General features: G+C 36.1%; 1 long non-coding RNA gene across 1 annotated transcript in view; it reads right to left on the bottom strand.

Moving 5' to 3' along the window:
* The window catches only part of LOC121068332, a 30,617-nt gene extending 19,094 nt beyond the window's left edge, over window positions 1-11,523 (bottom strand). Inside the window, exons 1-2 of the long non-coding RNA XR_005818807.1 lie at window positions 11,423-11,523; window positions 10,701-10,886 (exon numbers count right to left, since the gene is read on the bottom strand). This is a non-coding gene — a long non-coding RNA (uncharacterized LOC121068332). The remainder of the gene's footprint in view (window positions 1-10,700; window positions 10,887-11,422) is intronic.
* Between the last annotated feature and the right edge of the window lie 13,275 nt (window positions 11,524-24,798).

The raw sequence follows: 24,798 nt of genomic DNA, 5'->3' as shown, positions 1-24,798 counted from the left end.
CATGCAAGGTCATAGCAGCTGTGCTAAGTCTTGGCTTATCCCCAAGGTTGCCCTGACATTCCTGGTGTTATTTATAATTCTGGAAGTTAAGAGCAGATTTATTTACTTAATAGGAGGCTCAATCTATTGCTCCAGAGCTACCTTAGTAGAAAGGCTGGTGTATATCAAAGGCTAATGTTTATGGATCGCTGAAAATATAAGGCAAGCAAAACAAAACAGAAGAAAATGCACTAAGAATTTTGAGAGGTACCAGTAAAGAACAACATACTTCCTTTGGCTAGATATTCATTGTACATTTAAATGAAAAACATGATTTCATCCAACATTTCTGTGGTTAATTTGCAGCCAGGATGTTTATATAAAGTAAATAGCTGGAATTGGAAATTTGATTCTTTGCTTACCATAATATCTTAAAACTGAAATGCATTTCATGAGTTTAGCTCAGAACCTGGCTTATGCACAGCTAGAATTTTTACATTCACATCTACAATTCACTTAATAATTTTCTTCTGGCCCTGGTCACTCATTGCCATACATCTCTTTCACACAAATACAAAGTAAAAAGGAAAAAAAGAGGTTATGAAATATTACTGCCCACACACTTTTTTAAAAGTACAAAAAAGCAAACATACAAAACAATGAAAAAGAGTTTCATATTGGTAATTCTAGTGGGAATCATAGTATGAAACGACATATAATATTTAGAAAGTGGTCATTGGAGTTATCACATTTTAGGCATAGACCAACACAGTGTATCACCCTAAACTAGCAACTGTTTTAGCTGAGCAGTAATGAGTATGTGGAATAAAGTAATTCTGTATTATACTGACATTGGAGAAAAAAATAAAAACAAAACAAAACAAACAAAAAAAAAACCAAAGAGAAAATTCAATGTTATGTCAATATATCTTTTTTATTTTAGATTAAATATTGCCCCTGTTCCATCTTAACTTTTCAAGATGATTGTATTATCTAGAAGATTTTACTGCACAAACTGTCTGGATTAAATTTAATCGATAAAACATTTTAAAAAATGAGATTCTGTGTTAAATGAACACTAGATTATGCACCTGCAATCTGGAAGAGAACAGAAAATGGGGATACAATCAGCTATTATATATATTTTCTCTTCAAGCATTATCATTAATTTTGTTACTGGTTGTAGCATTCCTTTACTTAAAGGTTTCTGTCAATCGCCGTGAAAATTCTGCTGTTCTTTCACTTTAAGACAGCTATAAGAAGGAGCAGTTGCATTTAACAGACTTCTAGAGGAAGATCTAAGAGAACAGAAGTTCATCCTTCATGTGAGTAAGAAGCCTGTTCAGTTAGAATTTGCTTCTGTCTTTAGGCATATACCAGCAAAGCTGCTAAATTTCAGACATTGAGCTTCAAACACTCAGAGTGGACATTCTACACAAAAATGCAATGAAAAAAAAAACTAATTCATAGCTATCAATAAAGGCTTTCAGTCTTTCTTATTCAAGAGAGTTACTAAATCACAACCATGCAATTGCAGTCTCAAGCCATGTGATTTCTGACCTGTCACAGGATCTTACAATTTTGATAACATTTTCAGCTTTGCAAAGGTCAGAAATCTGAAATGGAGCAGTATATAATAATGAGTATTTAAAGACATGGATCCCTTATGTGTCTGCATAGTTTTTTGTTAGATATGGCACTGTGGACAAAAATCTTAATGGGTTCTATTGCTTCGGCATAAAATGCTAAGCTAATTTTTTCCTTAAGACAAAAAATATTTGTCAAAAAGATACACCTTAAACTGAAACACACAAAAAATGAGGCTTTTTGTGAGTAAGGCATTCAGAATACATTATTTATGTACCAGAAATTCACATTTTATTAATTCTTAAAAGCTAGAGTGTTTTTTGTTTTGTTTTGTTTTGTTTTTTTTAATAGTGGCATACAATTGTTACAATTGTTAATCAAAAGGTCTCCTCTGTACTTCTTGGAATAAAGCCAAAGCAAAATCACATTATGCCTGAAGGGATAATGCAAATTATCTCTCTTGTTTATTATCTACTTCATTTCAAGCTTTATTCAGCGAATGTTTGAGTTTTCACTCTTAAATTACACTGAGATACTGTTTCATACAGACGCATCTACCATTCCACTGCCCTCTGCTGGAAGGAATACATCCAGTCTTTTCATGGCAAAGTAGAGTGCAGTGAGTAAGGGCTGGTGTCTCAGGACTCAAAAACTGGGTGTTCCTGGTGACGCGTGCAAGCGGTTGGCTGGTACATGACCAGTGTATCCACAAGCAGATGTTTGATCATTATCTGTCTCCAGCACAAATAAAGATTCCATTCAAAAAAGTAAAAACACCAAGTTGGGAAAATGTGAAAATTGCACAGTTAAGTACCCCAAAGTCAGGAAATGCCAGAGGTAAAGTATCAAATGGAAATGTGACTCTAATCCCATGTGTGTATACATTTACAGTGCAGATTTTAATTATACAGAGAAAAACCTAACTCTTTTTCTACATGTTTTGGGGATACTCTTAAATTCAGGTAGTTCTTTGTGTTGTTGGCCATATATAGTGATTTGTCCGAACCTATTATCTACATTAAATTGCCCAAAATAATTTCAGGTACTGTCTGTTTTTTTGTTGTCCATCCATAAACATCAGATGCAAAATAAATTCATTCATAAACAGACTGAAAACAGAAAGCCAATTTGAATTGCTCAAATACTCTCTTTTTAATCAATAAATTATTTAGTAGGATAATACATTTAGCCACCACTTACTACCAAGCCAAATAATTATCCATAACTAGTATTTTGCATAAGAAAAGGACAATTAAATCAGGACTTGCCTCATTTTGTAACCAGCTATCTATCTGAAGTGAATGAAGGATGAGCTAAAATCATTTGTAAAATATAAGTTGTGAAATGAAAACAAGCAGATCTCTCTATCAAACAATCATTTTCAAAAAATTATTGATTAGATATTAATTTGCTGTATTTCAAAATTTCTCCATGTTTTTGACTGGCATAGCTTTTCTCTGGAAAATAAATTACTTTGAGGTCAAGAATAGCATTGCTGTGCAAAAGAAGGCTGGTAAAAGTGACTGGGAAAGAAACAGTACACAGAAGGGAAAATCTTCCTATATTTCTTACTTCTGGTTTTGATTTAGCTTGCAGCGACAGATCTGGAAACCACTTCTCCTATTCTGAATTCATTCTGAGGAATAGAGGGGAAAATATGAATCAAAGAGCTTACTTGTTTCAATTTGAGATAGTTTAACTAAGCTTTATTTACAGATGAACAGTGAAAAATAGAATGTGCTGCTGTGTTCAAGGTACTACATATCACGTAAATGACACAGCTATCAAAATCTATTTGTAAAATCATTTGTGTGTATTTCATGTCCAGTTTTACCTTAAGACAACTGAAGTTAGGCACAAGCTATATACATGATATACTTTTGTTTAAAATCATACCCCACATACAATCTAGTCATTCAGGTTTTCATCAGAAACCAAAATTGTTGTTCACTTGCAGCTGCTTTTTGTCAGCCTAGAGTTTATTTTAGAGAGCATTACAGTAATATGAGTAAATCCCTCCCAGCAGGAGTTTGGTACAGACTGGAGAAGCCCTTCCCCTACATTACCTGGAGGCAGCACAGTGTTCAGCAAGTCCCTTGGATCTGAGCAGATGTGGTGGGAAAATCTAATTAAATGGATTTTTTTTCTGGGGCTGGTGGTTTTGCGTTGCTCTGGAGCAGAAATGCTAATAAAGCAGTGATAGACCCAGCCGTGTTTTGCTGTGGAGAAGTCAGAGTACATAGTGTACAAACAGGGCATGTTCACAGACCCCAGGCATGGAGACGTGTCTAACCTGGCACTACCAGCACAATCAGGCAGTGTAGCTTGTCCGTTCAAAGGCTTCCATCAAAGATCTTTAAGGTTCCTTCCTACAATTTAAACCCACAAAGGAAAACAAAACCATCTTGACTTCCTTTGCTGGGGGAAGTTCATGATTTGACTAAGTCTGTCTGACATGTGCTTATCCTTTCTTCCAGGTCCCACAGCTTTCCAGCAAGCGAGCCACAAAACTATTCCCCACTCATTCAGACAGGAAAATCCAGCAGTACAAGAACATATTTTTCTTTCCCTTCAGTTGAACCTTTGCCCATCTTCATGTTGTGGGCCTCATTTTATTAGAGGGATTATTCCCTGTGTATTTAAATATATAGGAAAAAGGAAATTGTCTAGAAGCACACAGTGATCTCACTGCTGTATCACTTTTCCCACGAGGCTATTTTGGACTCAACGACAGGATCCTGGAGTTTACAGCTCAGGGCCACCCGACCTGAGAGGCTGACTGTCCTTCTATTCCCTCCCTTGGTCCTCAGCACTGTGCAAATGAATCAAGAGGCCTGTAGATGTTTTGAGTAACATAATATTTGACTGTTAACACATGTGGTGTTGCCTTCATTAGTGATTTCCTCATCAATTTGGTGACATGCAGTGGAATGCTGTGGCAACTGATGAAGTGGAACTATCTCAGTCTTAAATCTAAATGAAATTACTGCTACTTTGAGTGTGTACAGACCTAGCATGAAAATTAAGTTTAAAAGCCAAAAAATAAAATAGAAAGACAAACAAACAAAACCTCATTCTAACTAGAAATGACTGTGGAAGGATTTTTTTTTAAATTAATTTCCAGAACCAGTTTAAAAATTCAATGGCTGAAGTCAGCTAAGATAGTCTTATGTAACCATTAGTCCTATGATAACGCCTCACAAGCACTGACAGGTGGGATGAAAAATAATATTTCTCACATTTCTGTCTAAGTGTACAAGAAAAATGTGTTACTTTCTGGAACCTTTTAGAATGAAATGGAGTTATTATTGCATGTATTCTTGTATCCTTAAGTGAATAAGTTATTAGGGGAAGCTATGTTAAAGAAAAGAGTTTCAGCATAAAAATGTCTTGTTCTATGATCATGAGGCATATGATAAGGAATGAGAAAGGCAATAAATCGATGGCTTTTCATTCAACTACCATGAATTTTCTGTTTTTCTCAGAAATGCCTACTGGTTCATTGCTTATATATTCCAAAGAAATGCAGCTTTTATGAAAATTTCTGCAAAAGAAGAATCTCCCTTACCAGTAATTTGAACTGGTTTAAGGGAAGTTCTGAATCCCAAACCAAAAATCTTCCAGTTGACTTGGAAGCTTGCACAGGCAGCAGAACACCAGGCTGGTGAGCTCTTTGCAGTCTGTGTTGCTAAGGAGACCAGGAGCTGATTTTGGAGAGCAATATAAGTACATTTATATAATATAGAGTTGCAGGTTTCGGTGCCACAGGTTTACAGATTTCTCCAGTAAAATGGATTGGATACCTGAGAGATCTTTTCTTTCCTTTTTCTCTTTTCTTTTCTTTTCTTTTCTTTTCTTTCCTTTTTCTTTTTCTTTTCCTTTTCTTTTGCTTTTCTTTTCTTTTCTTTTCTTTTCTTTTCTTTTCTTTTCTTTTCTTTTCTTTTTTTTTTTTTTTTTTTTTTTTCTTTTCTTTCCTTTCCTTTCCTTTCCTTTCCTTTTCCTTTCCTTTTTCCTTTCCTTCCTTCCTTTCCTTTCCTTTCCTTTCCTTTCCTTTCCTTTCCTTTCCTTTCCTTTCCTTCCTTTCCTTTCCTTTCCTTTCCTCTAGTTTCCTTCCCTTCCCTTCCCTTCCCTTCCCTTCCCTTCCCTTCCCTTCCCTCCCTTCCCTTCCCTTCCCTTCCCTTCCCTTCCCTTCCCTTCCCTTCCCTTCCCTTCCCTTCCCTTCCCTTCCCTTCCCTTCCCTTCCCTTCCCTTCCCTTCCCTTCCCTTCCCTTCCCTTCCCTTCCCTTCCCTTCCCTCCCTTCCCTTTTTTTCCTTTTTTTTCTTTTTTTTCCTTTTTTTTTTTTTTTTTTTTTTTTTCTTTTTTTTTTTTTCCTCAAAACTTATTTGGGAGAACTGGAGAAATGTGTGAGACAACTGCAAGGGCATTTTAAATTTATTTATATTTATTTGTTCTTGCTCTCATGCTATTTGTGTAATCAGTAGCGTTGGAGCAATCAAAAGATTCTGAAGATTGAGCACAGACTCAACCTAAGCCAGGCCAATACAAAATACTGCCTGGAGGTTGTACACTGCTCCAGACTCATTTGTGTGGCCTGCTAAGAGCTGATAGGCCGTAGCCAGCTGTCTAGTGAGAATTCATAGCTCTGAACCATGAACATGCTTCCTTCCTTATCCAGTGAACAAACAGAGAAGTAGGGCTGGCTGGGGCAGAATAGCTGTATCTAGCACTGACTAACTGAAACATTTTCTTGCCTTTTCTGGCCTTAATTCTCAGGAATGTTGCTTGGCTGGGGGCATTCAAGATAAACACAAATTCCCTAAAGCTCTGGTGTCCTGGTTCAATTTTACAGCTTTTTCCCTTTCAGCTATATGTTTCGACAGGTTATTGAAAAAGCCATACTTCTCACATTTGGTTAAAAGGAGATTTTGTATATTATGCTAACTGATTTCTTGTTCAATACCAAAAATCCTGACATATTAACAACTCCTATTTTATATGATAATTTCAACACAGTTTAATAAGCAATTAATACTGAAACACAGAATTTTGTTTGACATTTCACAGGAAAAGATGCAGACACGTTTGTATACTAGGAAATATGTTTGCCTATTCAGAAAGCACCCACTCTTACCACCATTGTTGTCTCATCAGTTTCATAGTTAAATCAAAACATTGTCTAAAATACTTATTGAGAGAAAGTTAATTTGAACAAATAGTTTTGCATTTGGTTCTAAAAGTTGCTCACATTGTCGGACTATAAAACTACCACTCTAAGAGTTTGTGAGCACTGATTTCACTTTGGAACACAGTAGCAGACATACAAATATATCCACTATATAAGTAGATGTGAACAGTTCAATTTATCCACTTCTTTATGGACATACATAAGATTCTGCCTAAATATGGGAGACATAAATTTCTTATGACTTACTACTAAAGTTAAAATTAATAGCAACAGCTCATGACAACATACTTTCCTGCTTCCCATGTTGATTGGGAAAAACAAACATTAATTTCTGTTACCTAAAATTCAGAAAACAGAAGAAAGCTAAAGAAAATATTCTGCAGTTGCAGAATAAGATACTTCAAACTACACTCGTTTTATTGTATTATCTCAGCATTTAAAAGCCCCAATGGAGGCAGAAGCTAGATGCTGTGGAAGCATGATGACAGTATCTGAGTTAAAGAATTTACAGACTAGCAGACAGCGTCAGAGAAAAAAGACTGGAAGAGCAATTTTTCTACCTTATTTTCCTAATGGCAAGAAAACATTAAGATTCCTTAGATTTTAAAATCCCCAAGCAATTTAGAATAATTAGGAAAGTATTATTAAGGTGAAATTATGAAGCAATATTATTGAGATGTATTTTCACGCTATATAAGATAGGGTATATAGTTGCGTATATACCTTATTTAAAAAAAAAATAATATTTTTCAGATTTTAAAAGTCTGAATATATATTACTTTTTTTTTTTTTTTTTTTTTCTGTGTCCCTCTCAACTATAAAGTGTTAAAGCAGAGGTCTGTGAGAGCTTTAGGGGAAAAGGGAAAAAAAAACGAATGAGTCAAGTCATCTGGAAAACATCTCAAAGAATCTGTGTTGGTGTATTAGTAATTTCTCTTTCTGTCATGAGAAGTCAGAAAGAATGTTCACTTTTTGGGTGATTCAAAGCTCTCAGTAATCACATTGATTTGAAGGTGAAGGAGATAGTCTAGTAGCATTTGACTCAAGTAGGGATAACAGAATTGCTCTTCTGTGTGCTGTCATCCTGGGGCACCCAAGGACAACACAGTCCTTGAAGAAGCTGTGCCCAGAATTCCAGAGAGCTGCCCAGCTGATGTGATGGACTGAGAAGTGTCTCACTGGGTCTGTCAAAGTAGTCTGAGCTCCAAAAGACTTTGCTTGAAGAGGGAAGTGTGTCTCTACACTGATAATACCACATCAGGCCATAATCTGTCACCTGCTATGACAGCCTACACTTTGTGGCTTTAAAACAAAATGCCCTGAAGAGTGTTTGAATTCTAAGGGCTTCACATGATATGATTTAGTTTTGACCATTCCTCCAGAGGTCTAAATTTGCAGAATGATTTGCAGAGACTAATCGGCTTGGTCTCTTTCTAGTTCTGTGTTCAGGGAGTTTACCATATCAGAAAACAGGTTCAGCCCAACCCATACAAGATAAGCTGTTATGACTAACAGCACCTTGTTGAAGACCGTTGGTGCTGTAGAAAATCAAAATGAAAGAACTTTTATTTAATACTAAACCCTGGCCATTGTGAAGCCTAAAAGGAAAGTGTTTAGATTAGAGAATAAGTGTCCTTAATGTTGAAAAGCACAAACCAATCTCTCCCAGAACAGATGAGATAGTAGTGGCCAAAACTCAACTACTATATGATGTGATAAAACCTTCTTAAATGCAAGTAGATATTTAAATGTTCCTTATTTTAGAGCACTTTGTTCCTATATCGTTGTGGTTGCAAAAGATAGATTGTTTCAAGTTTATTGTATAAATCCAGTGTATTTTTCCTGTTATGTTAAAGAGGTTGCATGGGTGGCAACCAAGAAGAAGGTCTTAAGTTTATCTCACTTTGGCCCTAGTGCTCTGAATCAGATTGAAACTTCCGTAAAGGAGAAGAAGGGGGGGAATTGCTCCTTTCTTCAAGGACAAGCTCAGCTCTGTGGAACTTTTTGAATGCAGAGTGGAAAAGGCAGTGACAGAAGTACAGCCTGGGAAATACCTGAGAGGAACAAGCTGCCTGCCTACAGCATGGTCCTCACTCAATGCTGAGCTATGGAGGAAACAGAAAGGGAGAACCATTCCTAAGAATGCAGAGAAGACTTCAGTGTTTATTTCAACCTACAGAGTCACTGCCAGCTGCTACACACTTGGAGAAAGGGCACTAGTCCAGAAACATTGATTAGGACTGATTTTTTTCAGGCTTCTCTCACCCAGCAGTTTTGATGTTCCCTGCTTCCTCAGTCATCTTGTTTAACTGCATTTACTTTTGTGCTAACAAGTTACAAATAGCACAAGGGTTTGGTGTCTTTCATACCTTACATAAAACAAAGTGTGAAAGGAATGTAGCAGGATGGTTCTGCTTCATGATTTTGGCAAATTCAGTGTGTAGACAGCAGAGAGACTTAAGTATCAGGCAACCTGTGGCTGGAATGTAAGGATTCATATATCCCCTGTGTTCTGCTACCATATTTGTTATTAAACCGCTCCTCACATGACAAGGATAATAGGATTAGAGGAACAGGAAACAATGATACTAAGTAGTTCAGTAGGGCAGCTGCATCAAAAGAGTTGACTCTGCTGAAGGCTGCTTATCATTGAAAGTCTTGAAATCTGAAATTCATTGGACCAACTCATCAGTAAAGTCATTTTTGCCATACTCCATGTCACAAATAACAATGCTGTAGTTGCTGGCTAGACCTTGGAAGAAATAGTCATAATTTTTTCCCAGGAGTTAATTGCAATGAAATGGGCAAAAGAAGCTCATTTATCCTACTAGGCCAATAGTTGGTGGTAACTGCCAGAGCAAAGTCTGGGGAAGTGGAGACTTAGGCAAACATGTCTAGACTGGGTGTTCATAACTGTTATCACGGAGCATGGGCTTTGCTTTCTTCTGCCTTGAGAACTGAGGATGAGAATTAATGGATATGAATATATGACCCTCATTCTCAATTTTTGCTTGATATTTCTGGGTGAAAAATGAAATAAAATGGGCGAATGACACAGACTTACCCATGTGAGATGAATCATATCACCTTAGCTAAAGCAAGTCACACCTGAAACTGTACAGGTTAATGCATGATACTTGCCCAGCTGCAAGAAGGATGAGCTTCACCCTCCAAGAGAAATTGTAGGAATCAGAAAATTGGTTGAAAATGAAAGGACAACTGATACAATGGAAGGTGACAGATCTTGACATCTGGAAGTAACTGAAAGAACAAAAAGTTGCTTTACTAACTGAAGTAATTTAAGATATGGGAAAACTACATTGTTGGAAGGGTGCACAGGTTTACAGAAGGAGAAGCTGAAAAGATGCCAGACATAATCTGCAATATATTATAATGAATACCAGAGGAGATGGTTGCTTGTAACCATGTCCCTACAGATACTGTAGAGTAAGAACATTATCTGCTCTATCCACACTCAGTCTTTCCACCAGACAAGCTTTAAAGTGAAAACAAAAGCATAATCAAGAAAAGCAAAAGATTAACTTCTCAATTTCAAGACTGGAAAAGTTACAAAAATGAAGGAAACCAACAACATATAATCATAAATTATACTTGGCAGTATTATAACTTGTGCCTTGAGAGACTATCTCAAATACTCTTACTGAAGGAACAGCTTCAGCTAGTACTGCTCCATGACAATCCATGCTATTGTTCACAGTATGGGTTAGAACTAGCTTGAAGATCTGAACAGTTTCCAGACTGCTAGAGTTCATCAAAACCTTTGTGATTTATTTTTTCCCTTTACTCAGAACAGAGTCTTACTCCTCTTTTTCTTCTTCAGCATTATTATCCCATAGGAATATAGCTTCTGGATGTACACAATAATGACTGTTATGACACCAGTCCTCCCACCCTGTCTTTCAGAAGAAGCTATAAGAGGAGTTTTACCTTCAGGTAATTAGTAAGTATATGAAGTAGATTTGAGCACCCACAGTGTGAATGCATTTAGATGAGTAGTGAAGGAGAAAGAAAAGTTACTTCCAATGACTGTAGTTCTTCTGCATTCTTCTGCATTTTGTCTAAGGCTCTTATGCAAGCACTTCTGTGGTTGAAGGAAACTGTCTTCTTTTCTGCCTGAAAAACAGGAGAGGGAATATGTGTGTCTTTCCAGCACTATGTACACAAGAAATATTGACTGCTCTAATAAAATATATTATTTCTCACTTCATGTATGTCATATTCTTATTTCATCATATATGCAACAACACTACGGTAAGCATGAATTTTCTAGGCAAGTTCACTGTAGATACAACTGCAGTTGATGTTGCAACTGTATTCTTACAATTTCAGTATGTATACAGATATGGCTTAAACTAGAGAAAAACTGTTTTTGTGGTCTCATAACTAGTCCTTACATAACATATTTTCCATCTGATCAATCTCTTCAGAGAGGTGGATATGCCATTTAAATTTCTGGCTGTTGAAACACACGAATGCTAGAAAATACATAAGTGGACTTGTTCTATGAATAAATCAAACTAGAACTTCAGAATCCTGGCTTTATTAAGTTTTACTAGTGACTATCAGGGGCCAAACGTCTTCATGTTTCCAACTTATCATAGTGAAGGTACAAGAGTACTTTAAATATTGGTTTAGAAGACCTGACGTACCTTGGGGGTCACCAGTCTCCTCCAGCACTGAAAACAGAAATGGACTAGTAGTCAATATAAGCGCCAAACCTCTTGACTATTTGAAAGCCTCTTGATTATCTGGATTCAAAAAGAAGAGAAAGTCTAGCCAAGAAACACTTATGCAGGTAAAGTTCACTTTCTGCTCATGCCCAAGAATTGAAAGAAAGCAACTGGAATATCTATTCCAAACCCAACCTTGAGGGGCAGGTTATGAAACCACGTGCAGAAACTGACAAGGTCATGACAGAAGTATGAAAGTAAAGTATTAATCAACTGGAATGGAAATCCCAAGGTAACATGGGAAACAAGGGCACAAAAAAGCCCTATGTGGTCCAAGCTGGATGAAACCTTCATATTGTTTTACAGAGCTGGGAAAAGGAATATAAAATAGAACCAAAGAAAAAGCAGCCCCCAGCCAAAAGTGGTGAACAAAATAATAGACAAAAAGGGTTGTTACTTTGTGTGTTTGTTTGTTCATTCAAAAATGTTTTGCTTTACTTGTAAAGTGTTTTGATTCAGAGGAGTAGCTGAGCTGATGGACATGGACCCATGTAGTATGAAGACTATCTTCCAGGTGTATCCATGGCAAAACAGAGTCTGACTCAAGCCACTGCTGTATGAAAACACATCATAACATATATGTGCATATAGACAACACTCAAAGTAGAAGTGTATGTTTACTTTGTATGTTTCATTTGAGGACATTTATGGAACACTTCCGGTTTGACAGACAAAATATAGACTTAGACTCTTAAGTGCTGAAGTCTGTTCTAAAAATGACACTTAGAAAAGAGTCTTGGTAACTATTAACACAAATGTTGTTGGTTACACTCTTGCTTCAATAGGATTTAAAGCTTTGCTAATTTAGATCTCCAGCAGTAATTGCTTCCCATTCAGCAGACATTACCACAAAACTATATCCAATCTGTTTATGAAAATTCAAAACAAAAAGAAAGTTGGGGACAGCCCAGGTCATTGATCAAAAAACTCAAATTAAGCAACTGAATGAGAAAAGGAGGAGGCATCTGGCAAAAGTTTTCTTTCACAATAACCCACACAGAAATTTGATTTCATTTTTACACTGAATGCTCAGAGGTTTTAAAATCCAGACTATTCAGAACTAGAAATAGTTCTTGAAACATGTTTTTTCAAGCATTCTGGGCCACAATTTAATAGGGCCACTGCTAAAAGACAAAGCTGAAGGACCTATAAGTTCAAGATAAGAGAGAGAGGAAAGAGCAAAACCTCTTTTATTTATAGGTTCTCAGTACAATTGCCCTTCACCAAATCTAAAATATCATTTTTACACATTTGAAGCCCAGAAATTAGCCAAAAAATAAAAATAAAAAAAAAGAGATGAGGAATTAAACAGACATGTTGCACACAAATGTGCAAATGCGGGCATTTCTAAAGACATGCAAGTGTAGCACACCTGGGAAGACAAACAATGACTCTGCTTATACTTGTGTGCTTCTGAATGAATATTGGATGCTGCTCTGTGCTGGATGTTGGACTGGATAAGCTCCTGAAGTCCTTTCCAACTTTATAGTTTCATGGTTCCACGACTATGGAATCACTAGAACAGTTTGAACTATTTGTAAGAATTCAGCTATAATTAAATACTACTATTATATGTCTGGCTACCTGAAAATGTTTAACTGAAAAGCTGTCAATGTATCTTAAGAAAATCATCTGGAGAACAAACTGGTCCACAACATGGTTTATCTGGCAAATGAATGATGTCATATCATTTCAGTCTGAAGTTATGCAGTAACAAATCTTATTTAGCAGCACATATAACAGCAGAACACAATTCTGTGTTACACTGATAGACCTGGAAACTACTCCCTTCCTGTCACTCCCATTAAGATGGGGGATATTTCAAAACACTGTTCTTATGTTTGTGTTGGGTCACATTATTGATCAAATCAGTTTATCTTGTATATTTTGTTGGAACTTGCTTATAAACTTGCTGTTGTTCTCTGGTCTACTGACCTACTTTGTCAGGTAGAGCTGAGCTGGAGTTTAGCAGTCTTTTAAAATTTAGTATTTTGTAAGCTTCACTTCTAGCATTTCTTTAGTATCTTGAGCACACTAGAAATCCTACAAGTATTTCTTCTTCCATTGGCAAATATTTCAAAAGGAAGATGCTTCAAGGAAAGGTAAGAATCCCCAAAGAAGAAAAATAAAATGCTTGCCATTTTCAGAAATCTCTTGAAGATCTTATTTTTAACATTCTTTATACAAAAACATGGAAAATTAAATCAGAAAATTTCAGTTTTATCTAAATTAAATGGTTTAATCAAACAATTTTTTTTCAGATTTTTTTCTTCAGTTGAAACTTTGAATTTAATTTCTTTCATTCTGTTTTGTAATTGACAATGTAAAATGTGTGAAAATTCTGCTCAAAATCTGGTTTGTTCTCAATTCACATAGAGATCTCATCTCAATGTATGCAAAATAAATACATTTCTCTTTAAAACTTTCATAACTGAGTGTAGTCAGTATTTAATTTATTAATTCTCCCAAGAGCAAATTAGTCTTTTTTTCCACCTTTCAAATACCAACCTTTCTTTACCTAGGAAAACATTCCCAGCATTTTTTAAGGTTATAAAGAAAATATATCATTCCTTTAAACTCAACATTTCAAATATCAGTAGAAGATAAAGTAAAGACCAAATAGAAATTTTACATCTTACAAAAAAAATCCTTCATATTTATCGTAGTAATACCTCTATTTGCAAAAGATAATATAACAGTCGTGAAATCACTAACATGTATAACAATGAAATGAGCCTGAAATATCAACAGTAGATGAGTGGGCTGTGATTATCTGTTCAAAATTTACATAGTTATGAAGAAGAAGTAAGAGTGCTTGCAGCATACAGTGTTGAAGTGGGAACAAAGGACATTTTCTGCTTTACTTTGCTTGAATTTTTTCTTTCTTTCTTTTTCTTTCTTTCTTTCTTTCTTTCTTTCGTTCTTTCTTTCTTTTTTATTTCTTCCTTCCTTCCTTCCTTCCTTCCTTCCTTCCTTCCTTCCTTCCTTCCTTCCTTCCTTTTTCTTTCTTTCTTTCTTTCTTTCTCTTTCTTTCTCTTTCTTTCGTTCATTCGTTCGTTCGTTCGTTCGTTTCAAGTTAACCCCCTCCCTTCCCAAACAAAGACAAATTCTATCCCAAAGACCATGAAAATGATTTTTAAGTGTTACTACTGGCACTGTCTGGATGAACTGCATGCTCCAATCATCAGCTTTCACATATCAGCAACACAACCACCTACGTTCATTGTAATGAAACTGTAGCTCCAGGTGTGTAAGTGCATATATAGAAATATATCCCCATAACGCAGTTTGTGTTGCCCAAAATATAATCTGTAACTCTGGACAAAACTCACTGTATCAGTGCAGTTAATCAGAGTTCTTCCACAGCAATTTGGCATCACAATAACAAATTACTAAAACTTGAATTCGTGTAGTAAAAGAACAGGAAAATATAAGCCTAGCAAGACAGCCTGCAAGAGAATCAGAGTCAATTTGGATAGCACTCTGGCCAAAATAAAGGGATTAGCACTTCTTTGAATAATCACCTAGATTGGCAACTGTAGCACTCACCCTTTCTTTTTGTTCTATGTGTCTGTGAAACTTAGCATAATGAGGTCGGATTCCAGGACAAAAGTTCGTAGGTATTTCAGTAAATAAGACAAAGAATAGACATTAAAAAATACCAAATAATTCTGGAACAAAGTACAGCTGAGAGTAATTGAATAACCATCTCTTGGTACCTTCAAATCATATCTGAGTGTCTTTACCATATCAAAATCTTAGTACTGGAGTTGGAGAACGAAATTACATGGTGTATGAAGGAAGTTAAACAAGATGACTTAATAGCACCAACTGGTTTAAAAATGTGCTTAACACAAGTCATAAATAAAATATTCCAATGGGCTACATTTTATTAGAAGGTAGTAATCACTGTGACGGCTGCTATAATGTGATAGCAGCTTTGTTTGTGGCCTGTAAAATGCTCTCATGCTTTGTCAGTCTTTTGATTAGGCAGTAGTTACATGCAAATACCTAAATTCAACTACTTCTAAAAACCTATAGATATCCTCGTTGTCCTAACAAAATTAAATGCAGACATATGTCTCTTGATTTTGCAATGGTACACACTTTGTCCTGGACTGCTTGTTAGATATGATTATCCATTCACTTGAAACCTGTGAGACCTGCACAAGCACAGCCAACAGGGAAGTGAGTGCTACAGAAATATGCATTAATAGCAAATACCAGAAGTCCAGGGAAGTCCACAGCAGTATCCTCTTGAGAATATCATTAATGGTGACTCCGTGTCTCCTTCAGACAAAATAGCTGCTGTGCTGATACCAAAGTATACATCAGAAAATGAAGGGAAGGCAAGGGGAAGAGTGACCCACAGTTTGCTTCCAGCTGCGGTTAGCTTCAGTGGCAGTGAGCATTGCATTCCAGTGTGGCTGCTCTGCTGCAGCTTACGAATGGAGTGGTAAACCAAAGCATGGTCAAATGGTATCAGTTCTGTACTGGGACCTGTTTCAGGAGTTTAGTCCACCAAGGAAGGAAGAGTTTTTATGGATTAAAGAGAGCCAAAGTAGTGAAGAGGTGGAGTATGCATTGCTGAAACCACACGATCACAGGGAGAACAGCTTGTAAAAGAGAGAAGGAGACGGGCTGAGAAGGTATGACTATTCTGTCTAAGGAAATATATGTGTGTATTTGGTTTGGGAAACAAGAAGATTTCACAGAATCAATTATCAAACTCACCCAGTCCAACATCTTATTTACTGAGCAACCTAGCCTTTCAATCGGTCATTTACACATAACCAGAAACTGAGTCCTCATCTGTAGCTTCAGGGTTCTCTTGGTCAGAAAACAATGAGAAGTTGCAGAAAAAAAGCAGGACCATGTTTCTAAATGCCCTATTGCAGCAGCTAACCTCAGGGAATTCAGAAAAATAACCTGATTTAAGGGCTGTTTAAGGGTAAATCACACAGCTTAAAAATAACCACAGGCTTAGATGAGAATTGTGAGTAACAGCAACCCAGCATCATTTGGGACTGCCCTCATCATATTGCCATTGCAGATTCACTGATTTGTAGAATATTTGTCTCTATGATTACACAGTAAGCTATAAAACACTTTCTTACAGCTGTTTTTCTCTTTCAATAATGCATCAAATATTTTTGAAGGCTCACATAGGTTTATTTGAACTGCTTTTTTTCTGCCAATTTTTTTTTCTGCCAAAACTAATGTCAGTTCATTTCAGATAATGATGAAGGATGGCAAAAATGCATAACAATGGAAATAATGCTAGAAGAATGGGCTTATGAGGTAGGAGTGGCTCCCCAGCAGCACAGACTGTGCATACAAAGCAGTCAGATGTTGTTCCAGTGAGGCAGAAACTCCTGTTATTGATATTGCCTTTCTATCTCATAGCAGTCTGTCTTAGCTAAGTTATGAAAAAATAGGAGGAAAGTGAAGTGGGTTAGGTAGCTTGGCAAACATTGACAGGAACACGGGTGTGCACACAATGTTTGTGCATGTATGTGAGTGGACACATACGTGCATGTGTGAGGGTGGGTGTCTTTCTCTCCTCCACATCATGAAATGGGAGCTCCCCTTGCAGGACTTGAGCCAGTGGCAGCATCCTTGCAGTCCACAGCCAAGAAGCACACTGGCTGGTCTGCTTGAGCTGGCTCTGTTGAAAGCAGTGTTGCCAGGCTCCCTCTTTGCATCAGGCTCTTGCTTTTGAAGGAGCCAACCACACTGGTTCTCTCTGGGACTTGTTTTTGGTTTGAGAAGATGTTGTTGAAGGGAAAGGCTTCCACTCTTCAAATGCCTTTGTAGCTTAGTAAGGAGAGAACATATATTTTTTATTTGCAACTTCATGTATTTTAAATATAAAAATAGTTAGAATTTTATGCTTGAAAATCACAGTGAAATTCCCCCAAGCCAAATCAATATTTTCATAAACTGGAACATGATTTGCATAAGACAGTTTCTTATTATTTCATTAGCAAGAATAAATAAGAACACATTTTAGGTCTACCATTAGTCCAGTACTTTGTTAGGTAGGGCACTAGACAGCGTGCTACACTTAGGCAGTTGTATTCCTGGTGGTATCACTGATCAGCTGCTTTGGTAAGTCTTTTTACTTCGCTGTGCATTCACCAACCAAGTACACATTTCCGTTATCCTGTGTTCAGCTCTGTTATCCTTAAAGCTTAGCGATGTTTTTGTGCTAAATGATGGTATGGTTTCTCTGAAGACGTTATCACTGAGTTGTTGAACATACTGTAATTCTTTCTTGCTGCGGTCAACCTCTGACAAAGCTCATTTAGTGCAAGCCTCCTGTCAGGTCTCACTCTGCACAGGGTATGAGACTCTCACAACCTTCTCCCACGAGTACTCTCCCAACCAGATCTGTGTGTTACAAATATGGTGTGCAGTTCAAAAGCATCTCTGGAGAGTTCTGACTCACATCTGCTGGAAACAGTTGGTCCAGCCTATTTGCAACCTGTTAAACAGATGCACCTTGTATTTTAGGCTACAGCAGCAAAAAGTCAAAGGACAGTAACGCAGCAGGGATATGTGCAGCTTTTCCCTTATTACTGGTTTTCATACATTGATTACCTGATCTAATGATGCCGATGAACTTCATGTGTTTTGCAACACAGAACTGTCGACCAACATCATACAAAGAGACAATTGTGGGAGATATTAATAGAGTTGTTCACGTACAGAGGACTGTACCACCATGGCTTTTTAATATTTTTTCTATATACTTTTATATTTATAAAAGCTGATTGAAAAATTTATGAAGCAAACAAAGAAACAGCAACAAACAGACAAAACAAGCAAACAAAAACACTCTTTTTGCTTCCTGAAGTGGAATTACTCTGTTAGACTACCTCTATTTTTCACATACATGCACACAAACAAAGCTTTTTAGTTTAGCCTGTATTTTACTCATCACAATCTTAGTTCATTCTAAAGTTTAATCCTTCTGCTTCTGAGACCAGATGGATTTTTTCGTTTTCATTGGAAGAAACCAAGGCTGAGTCAAATGGTTTCAGTGGCTTTTTGTTCTTTTCTAGTGTTGTCTGGAAGCAATTTTCTCAAGCTTTGTAATTTATTTGTCATCTTCCTCAAAATCCCCACACAAGAGAGAATGAGAGCCTTTCTTTGGAATTAAAAACAAACAGAAAGAAACCTTGACATTTGATTTTTATACATATCTTTCATATCCTGAGTGTAATAAATTTTTTAAGTACTAGTGCCTGGAATCTTGAGGAAAAAGAAGTCTTGACTGAAGTGATGTCTTATGGAGAATAAAAGTGATAGCTGGCACGTCCAGGGCTTCTGCCATATATTATCTATAAACTCAGGCCCTTACAATTTTTTAATGTTGCAAAGTCTAGCATATAAAAGGAGAGTGTGTATCCCAAACTTTAATCCTAATATTTAAAGGTTGTTTCTATACAATCATACCAACAAAGCAACTTTACAATAAAAGTCAAATATAATATCATTGTCTTCTCTTACAAACGCCATTTTCCTCTGTTTGACTTTTTTTCACAGTCTGGGTAAGGAGGTTAACTGTCTCTTGAGCACAAAACAAGATTAAATTTTGGCAATATAAGACCAAACAAGAGACAGGAAAAAAAAAAAATTCAAAGCTGTAGGTACCTAAAAAAACCCTCCTCTTGGATTGATGTTTCTCTTACTTTTCGGTATTACTCATTTTTTCCCCTTAATTTCTTGCTCCAGTTCAAATGCTCCCATTGACCAGGGTTGTGGCAGAATGATATAGGATATAAAACTGGTTCTGAAACACATAGATTCTAGACCATTCTTGCAAAATGATCCAACTGATGATGATGATGATGATGATTCAACTGCATCTGGAAATTAGCATGGATGTTTGCAAGTATTCAGTTTGGCCTGTATTCTGCCAAAATGCAATGCTTTAGTATTTTAGTATCAGGTGTCACATTCTGTACCAGCTATGGCTTCTTGATCAATTTAAAGTTCAATCTTTCATAATACGTGCAAATGATCTAATCTCGAAATGGAAAAAGCATATCTTGCAGTGACCTGGTCTGTGTTCAAAGCAGACTGATGCAGTTTGCAAGCCAAATATGGAGAATAGCCTTCCTCAGTAGCACTGAAATATGATTATTTTACAGCAGCCTGGCATCAACGCTACAGTAGTTTGTAAACATGAGTTATGAAAAACAGAAACATTAAATAGGAGGAACAGGTATAGTCTTTGAATGCATTCAGTTACTTCTTATAGGTTACCAAGATTACCTCAGGCTTACTGAACTGAATCCTAGCCTATTAGCTAATATCTATGCACAATTTGTTTTCAAGGACAGACACAATCACTCTCAAATGTTACAAATAAATAGTGGCATTGAACTTATTCGTTGCTACCTTAAATGCAGTTCCAGACAAGTCCTAGATAGAACAATATTTATGGAATTGAGACAAGAACACACTAAGATATTCTGCAGGTATTACAATAACTATTACAATAACTAGCCTTGAGCCTATTCACTACTTCATAATGTCTTTCTCACTGAAAATATACAACAGCAACAAGCTGCATATTTCCTTTTTAAAACCATGTACGTTTTCAAATTCTGCTTCATTACCCAAGGATGAATATTCTTGAGTCTTGCTAAAAAGTATTTTTTATAACTGAAACTTTGGTGGATTTATAATGTTGAATTTACATATCTGACAACATAAAAGCCTATCAATCTCCTGCTGTTGCATGTCGTATAGTCCTTTTCATGAAGGAATCAAAAGTGGTTAGGATGCCTACCTACACTCCTCCTACTGGAATCTTCTTTTAGAGTCTCTTACCTTTGGTGGTTAGAAACTTTATTCTAACTTCCATCCTAAATTTAGAAATGACAAGTCTAGCAGTTATTCGCTTTTTCTGTTATAAATGCACTTCATCAATGCATTTTCTATCAATGCATTGCATGAATGCAATACAACAGTATTTCTTCTCAAGCTCCACTTGCTAGGGAAAACAAACCAAGCTCTTTTTCTCATTTTGTAGAACACTGTCTACATTTCCTCAGTTGTCACTGCAGGCCTTCTTTGGATCTGTATTACTTTTGAACAAATGCATCTAAAATATACGTGGGTAGAACTGCACAAAGTTTTCTAGCTGAAGGCATTCACAGGCTATCTGATCTTTTCTAGAAAACACTTTTTTGGATACATCTCAGGATTGTGATTGCCATTTCTTCACAGCCACAACAGATAGATATTTGTGGCATTTTTCTGATTGACTAACCTATGCTGATATTTATTCTCTCTCTCTCTCTCTCTCCCTCTCTCTTTTTTTTTTTTTTTCCCAGACACTGAACATCCATCTTATAAAGAACTTTCTCATTATAAACAGAATTAGTAATTTGTATTCCTCCTCTTACTACTGCTTCCATTTTAAATTTATTCTTCCTCACTGATTCCTTAAAAATCCTGCAGTAATCAGAAAGACTCTATACAGAAACTGAAGTAGTGAAGTTGAGTGATCTGGCATCACAGATATTATTAGAAACATGTTTCAGGATTTAAAACTGTCTGCTTCTTGTACATAAATCATATTATTATGTTAGGATGACAAAATATTCTTTGTAAATGTGAACATGAGTGGGACTTGTAGACTCATTTGTCCAGTTCCTATATTAAAATGTGGAAGTCTCCACAATTTTTCCTTCTCTTCCACTTACATTTAAATATGAGTATAATCCAAACCCATGACAGTCAAGTCCACATGGTCTTAAGTTCTTAAGTAACAAGGTAGTTAGTGACTGAGAATTGCTGCAAGATGTCCTATGACATTAGTCTGTAATGAGTTATTACACTTTTGATTGCAGATCTGGATGCTTGAAGTCTTAGTTACTACTGGCATATGAATGCTTTGGAAAAATATTTTGATTCAAAATTATAGCCTGATTGAACCATTAAGCTAGAAAGTGTGGACCCTCCCCCAAAAAGTTGTAAACTCACTTAGCTCATTTAAATGTATCTCAATTAATTTATACTATAAAGGACTTTTGACCAGCTGTTGAAATATCTTATAAAGAAGATTGAATCCAGGAATTAAAGTTTGGAGAAAAGGAATAAAAGGAATACTGTTAATGCCATTATGTTTATTTTTTTTATTTTTTTTTTTAAATGTTTACTAGATGTTACAGAAAGGCTTCTATTTGTAAAATTGAGCAAGGACTATATACCACAAACCACACTGGCTGAAGTGTTTACATCAACATCTTGCTCGTGAAATTCTTTAACCGTATTAAAGTGGTTTTTGTTTGTTTATTTGTTTGTTTTGTTTGGTTTGGTTTGGTTTGGTTTGGTTTGGTTTTTACTTTTTTGTAGCACAGATAGACTGTAGCTTTCTAAAGGACGTGGATAAAAGATGTCATGTTCTATAAACTTTTTCTATAATCTATAATCTTTTCTATAATCTTTTTTGTTCTTCTAGCAGATGGACTTCAAAGCATCAGTGAACAGCATTTCAGACTACGGGTAGATTTTCAGTATCCTTTGCACTGAGGCTTAGCATCATATCAGGGGTTACAATTTGCCAGGCTGAATACACTCATATACATTATTATTTTTCTTAGTTTGCCTGTGGAAAAGTTTACCAGGAAATACTCGTCACAAACATCTCAATTATATACAGCTCAAATTTTCAGTATTATAAAACACTCAGAAAAAAGGCTGGTAAGGATCTCATTTTATTGATCCATATCTGGTAATCATTGGAAAGAGCATCTGGCAGTTTAGAAATCAGCAAAGTCCAGTAGCCTGCTAGAATTCTGATTAACCAAGGGAAACGTTAGCTGTGACTGTAATGTCAAACAGCTCTGACTTTGTATTTTAGTTGGCTGAAACAAACTTAATTAAAAAATGCACTTTCCCATGTCTTCCTTCTCCAAACAGACATAACAGCATCAGATTTCAAACATCTACGTAACTATTAAAATCAGAATATTCAGCCAGTCTCTCTATAATCTTGTTCTGCAAAACACAGCAGTCTTATAACAAGTTTATAAGTCCACCAGTTCTGACTGCCATCACAACTGGAAGCCACATCTGCCTGAAGATGAATTTGTGTGACTCTATGGCTATCTTTTATAATGTTACTATCATTTGCAAACATTTTTCCCATGAAAGCTTCGTGTAACTTCTCCTCCAGGAAGTGATGGTGCCCTGAAGTTCCCAAACCATAGAAAGGTATTTTACCTTCTTGATAGCTTTTAACCCTATCACGTCATATGACTCTCCTGTTATTTTTCTCTAATTGAAGGTAGTCTCATTCTGAACTAAAAAACATGCTGGTTTACAGCTCATGGTTCTTGGATGCTAGTCGTCTTTTTGCATTCTTTTTCTGCAAACCTTACTTTGACAGTTTTTTTTACTACTTAGATGTATGGACAGCAGGACCCAATTGTTAGATGTAGAAATCTCTACTTTATTATGGACTTTTTAATGTCATGGCATATTACAGAAATGTCTTGCCAGTGTTTACTGTGCTAGGTGTAATATAGGTATTCAGTGAAAATGGTGTTGTTTTTTTTTTCAGTACAAGGCATGATAAAAGTTAGAACTTCCTCAAGGGAATATGAATAATGTTCAACACATACTTAGGATGTTTCTTCTTTCTAGCTTTTATTTTTAGTAAGCATAAACAAATCTGTCTAATTTTCAATGATACCACTTCTTCCTGAGCCACCAACAGGAGCTGTCTTTTTTTTATTTATTCAGTATGTGTGACATGCTAAGTTTCTGCAATAGTGCTATTTAACACCTCTAGAAAGTATTCCTTGTCCCTATGATGGATTCTTAATTCTTGGAAAAATCTTCATATAGGTGTTTTTTTGTTGTTGTTGTTGTAGGTTGTTGTTGTTGTTGTCTTTTTCTTTTTCCATAAAGCAGGAGGAACTGCATGTGAACTTTTAATAAAATTCCAGGAAGTATTAAGAACTCTTTCTTAAATATGCTGCATTTATGTTTCAATACCCTTGGGTCCAGAACACAACTTAAGTGGTAGCGTGATGAAACATCTCCCTAGAAAGGTGTTTTGGTGTACATAAATGTGTATTTCACTTATTGCTTTCTCCTATACAATAAGAACTTGCCAGGACTGTGAATTTGGGACAGTTGAGTCTTTTAAAGCACGTCTTTTAGTGCTTTACAAGAAGAAGTTGCAAGGAAGACTAAGTTCCTACTTTCACAGTGGATGATCACTTGAAAGTACACAACTAATGAAGATGGAAAGTGAGCAGCAATGGATAAGGAAGCAAGAAAGCTAGTAATAAGAGCATGGCTACTTTGAAAAATGATAGCAGGTTTATGAGTATTACACATCCATTTTGCAGTTAGAAAAGAAATCCATTACAAGGAACCATAAGTAATTTCTTAGTATAATCTGCTTATTCACAAAATATTTCCTTGTACACACACTGTCAGGAATTACACAGAAACTTCAGCTAAACAGCTACCACTCATTGAAAAAGAAGCAACTGTATTTTTGTTCCTCTCTGACACTCTAATCTGATCCAGACCTGCTCCAGACCCTGAGTTTTAAACCTGACAAGCACCCTAGCCTCAAGCTGCCTTTAGGAGAAGAGGAATGATATATTATATATAAAATGTCTTTTGTTTAGTTTGTCACGTGGAGTTATCATATGGTTTTAAGCATCAGACAACAGAAAAATTGTTTATAAAGACAGAGTTCTTACTAAATTATGAACATCTATATATTTATTAATGGCTTCAAACATGAATCCTAGCAAAGATGAACATTCTGTAATGTTTAAACATTCTCGAGCAAAGATTATGTTGCAAATACAGTTGACAAAAATCGAGACAAGTGCTTGAAAATGTAATTGGTTTTTTATATATAATATATTGCTGTAAATCTACATATATCTGTAAATACCTAAACCTTAAGTCATTTTTCTGTGGTATAAAGTTCTTGTGAAGAGAAGATTCAAAATAACTTTTGTATTTTATCACATTCCACAACAACAAAATAATGACGTACTAAACTAATGCCACTCTCTCTGAAATCAGATCATGGTAGGAGGTCTTAAGCTTTTAGCCACTTACTAGTCTGTAAGACACTGTGCCAGAGATCCTAGATCTGTCTGCTGGACCTGAAATTTAATTATATAGCTGTAGCAGAAGCACTTCTCACTTGTTCAGCCAACCTTCTCACTCTGCATGTCTTCTGCAGTAAACAAGATAACAGCCATATATCACTGATACAACAGTGTTCTGGTTTTGGCACT

The sequence above is a fragment of the Cygnus olor genome, chromosome 3 (genome assembly GCF_009769625.2).
Source record: "Cygnus olor isolate bCygOlo1 chromosome 3, bCygOlo1.pri.v2, whole genome shotgun sequence".
NCBI lineage: Eukaryota > Metazoa > Chordata > Aves > Anseriformes > Anatidae > Cygnus > Cygnus olor.
Note: the sequence above shows the minus strand (reverse complement) of the source record. Positions and strands in the feature narration are given on the sequence as shown.